General features: G+C 36.7%; 1 protein-coding gene across 1 annotated transcript in view; it reads right to left on the reverse strand.

Annotated features, from left to right (window-relative positions):
• GALNTL6 (polypeptide N-acetylgalactosaminyltransferase like 6) overlaps window positions 1-3,958 on the reverse strand; it is a 1,282,336-nt gene that overhangs the window by 1,132,658 nt on the left and 145,720 nt on the right. The window lies entirely within an intron of this gene.

Consider the following 3,958-nt stretch of genomic DNA (forward strand, 5'->3'; position numbering starts at 1 on the left):
CTCCTTTATCAAAGATAAGGTGACCATATGTGCATTGGTTTATCTCTGGGCTTTCTATCCTGGTCCATTGATCTATATTTCTGTTTTTGTGCCAGTACCATACTGTCTTGATTACTGTAGCTCTGTAGTATAGTCTGAAGTCAGGGAGCCTGATTCCTCCAGCTCCATTTTTCGTTTTTAAGATTGCTTTGGCTGTTCGGGGTCTTTTGTGTTTCTATATTTCCTAGAGTGAAAAATAACCATTGTTGTTAAGACTCCTCTTTCTGTGTCCTAACCTCAAAACTCTAGAGTCAAACAACAGCAATTCCACTGCATCTCAGAGACTCCACTCTTGCTTGTTAAATGACCAGCAGCATATTTTTTAAACTTCCTGACCTGAACGTTTCCATCTCTTAACAGGAAATAACAGTAATAGTGACCACATTATAGGGTTGTTATAAGGATTCAAGGAGATAATAAATATGCAAATTACATAGAACACCACCTGGTATAGACTAAATACTTATTAAATGTTCATTATTTTGTAGGTATCACTGTGTTTTCATTCTCCGATAACAATTAGGGAACATAGCTTGGAAAAGAATCCGATTAAAATAATTAATTTTATAGCACCTCATTCTTTAGGTTATATTCTTTAGGTTATGTATTCTAGGTGCTCTTAGTCTTTCAGTTATTCAAAAAATATTAATTGAGTGGCTACTCAGTCAGGCACTATTCTAGATATTGGGAATACTGTCGCGGACTGAAAACAATCAGTGAGTGGTAATTACTCTGAAATATACAAAACCATGTAATGAAAGGATAGGGAACGATGGAGGGTATTCTAATTTATCTACTGTACTCAAGGAGCATGAGTAAAGACCTACATATGATGGTGGCATTTGGGCAGAAACCTGAAGGACATGACAGACAACTTGGGAAAGATCCATGAGGGAGGGGGTAGCATTCCAAGCAGAGGGAGTCACAGATTTTAAAGTCCCCGAGTCAGGGATGCGATTTTCATATTCCCCCAGCAAGAGGACCAGTGAGCCTGGAGCAGAATGAGCTGGAGGGCAAGAGGGGGAGTGGTAGGAAGTGAGAACAGAGGGCAGGTTAGGGCCAGATGATGCAACGTCTAATGGAACAGGTGAGCACGGGTGAAGCGTAAGGCATGAGAGAACAGAGGAGTCCTGGGTGGCCCCAAAACATGTACTCTAATTATGACATATGCGGAATACATCAGACAATTGTAAAAGGATAGTGAAAGACATGAAGATAGAGTATACGTGTTCATGAACTCAATTTTGTATAGGAAGGAAAATTCTCTGTAAATTCAAAATAATTCCAACCTAAATGCACAAATACTATCCTTAAAACTTAGAAAGCCGTTTCTTTTCTTCTAAGCAAAAAAATGAATAAATAGCCAATGACAGCCAAGAAAATCTCAAATAGTAGTATAACATTTAAGGAGGCCTCATATCTGGATTCCTTGTTATAAACTTGTAATTCTTAAAATAGCATAGTATTTACTCAATGGAACAAGGTACTTTGAATACCAGGTACTTTTCTATTTCATGGGAAAGTCTGTATTAGTCCACGAATTATTCTGAAACTGTTGGCTATTCCTTATGATATTTATAAAAAAAAATAGATGGCTCCCTAACATTCAATAGAATAAACAATTATGTATTAGTTAAGGCAAAACTAAACCTGCAGGAGGAATATTGGTAAAACATTTTAACAACATCAGTAAAGGAAACTCTTAAGGGGAAAAAGACATTATAAAAATATTAAAGGAAAAGACACAAAAAGGAGAAACTATTGTATAAATCCTAAGGCCAACAAAGGTTTAGTGTCCAGAAAATAAAAATAACTCTTGAAAATCAGAAAGAAAAATCTTACATCTCAACAGAAATATAAGCAAAGAATCCAGACATGAGTTTCACAGAGTTAAAAATCCAAAGGGTCGAGAAATCAAAAGAGGTTTGTTTTTATAACTCATCAGGTAAAAATAAATTATAACAATAATGAGATGCTGTTTCATAGGCATAACATAGTAAAATTTTTATAAGTCTGATAATAACAAGCCTTGGTGAAGAGGGAGGAGAGAGGAACTTATTCATAATCATGGAGCTTAGATAAAATGTTACCCATTTCTAGAAAACTTGAAGATGTGCATATCCCATGAATGAGAAATTCCATAACTAGGAGTTTAACTCCAAAAACTGTAACACATGTACACAATGAGACATGTACAAAGACATATTAGAAAACTAGTACAAAAAAATGTTTTCTGTAGTTAAAGAATAAATAAATGTGGAATATACATACAATGGCATTCTAAAACAACGTGAAATCATATTATGTATATATAATTAAGTAAATTTGCATTACCAAAATTACATTACAAAATAACAAGTATATCATCATACTATTTATCATTTTAAAACAGAAAATTTAGTCATTATGGTGATCAAATAAATGCCTGATTAATAAAAATATAAAAGTAATTAGGTATGGCATACAGCAATTTTAACATAAAATTTACCTCTAGGGATCAAGCAATGGAAGAGGGATGAGGGTGTTGAGAGGAGTATGTTTTATTTCTTTCAATAAAGGAATGATGGGAAGTAAATAAAGCATAATGCTAACATCTGTTTAATCTTAGTTATGGGCACATATGTGTCAGTGATGTTATCTTTGTAAAATTTTAGATGCCTCATAATTAGACATTTTTAAAGTGTATGTTAAAGAAAGCATCTGAGTACATAAACATGGGAAGTCTATGTCATAAGACATATATCCAAAGTACTTTTATACTGCTCTTCATCTAACTAATCATTATGATCACCTCTCTATAGGAAATACTTCTTTTTAAGTAAAAGTAGCCAAGAATTTGGAACATAGAGACACACAGAAGAGAGACACACAGGGAAGAAGAGGTGTCAAGGTGACCTTGGAAGCAGAGACTGGAGTGATGTGCCCCCATGTGAAGAAACAAACCAGAAGCCGGAAGAAGCAAGGAGTGGGTTCACCACTAGAGCCTTCAGATGGACTGCTGCCCTGCTAATAACACTTTGATTTCAGCCTTCTGCCCTCCAGAACTGTGAGAGCATAAACTGTGGTTGTTTTAAGCCACCCAACGGGTGGTAATTTGTTACAGCAGCTACAGGAAACTGATACAGTGTGTCCACCCCATAAAGCGGAGTCCTCGGGGTCAGGCATCACTGTGCCTCTAGCTGTTCCACTGAGCGCTGGGATTTGGCCTTTTCCAGATCCAAGTCTCATTTCAAGCCAAGAGAATAACCTCCACCCAGCAGACACTGTACCATATTTTCCCAGGACTCAGAGTTGAAAGGGGAGACAGCAGGTACACAAATGATTACAGTACAATGGGATGTGTGAGCAAACATTTCCACACGGTCACCCCATCACTCCACTCCAGACATCCAGCCTTGTTGTTCTTCCCTGAATGTGCCAGGCACACCCTACCTCGAGGATCTTGCAGTCGCCATGTAGCTGGCCCCCTTGTCTCCCAGCGTTTTTGCACAGATGTCACCTCCTCAGCTAATCTTTCCTGGACCACCCTAGATGAAAATGCACTGTCCCGTCCCCCCCGGCCCTTTGGAAATTTTTATCTTCCCTTCCTCCTTCATTATTATTTTTTTCATTGCATCCAACACCATCCAACAACAAAATATATATTATACATATATTTTTTACACATTTATGTGTTTCTTTCCTGTATTCTCCAGAGTCAAGTGCAGGGATCACTTTGCCTTTTTCTGTCCACTGATAACTCTCTAGCATCTACAATCATTTCTGGTACATAGATAGTCAATAAATAACGGTTATTTTCAACTAGTACATTTGTTGTGTTTATTTTAAAAATCCTACTTAAATGAACTCCTTCAAGCATTAGGTAGATTCATATCACCTTATAACAATATCCCATTTCTGGATTGGGTAAAATAGATAA

This window comes from Physeter macrocephalus, chromosome 9, assembly GCF_002837175.3.
Source record: "Physeter macrocephalus isolate SW-GA chromosome 9, ASM283717v5, whole genome shotgun sequence".
Classification (NCBI taxonomy): Eukaryota; Metazoa; Chordata; class Mammalia; order Artiodactyla; family Physeteridae; genus Physeter; species Physeter macrocephalus.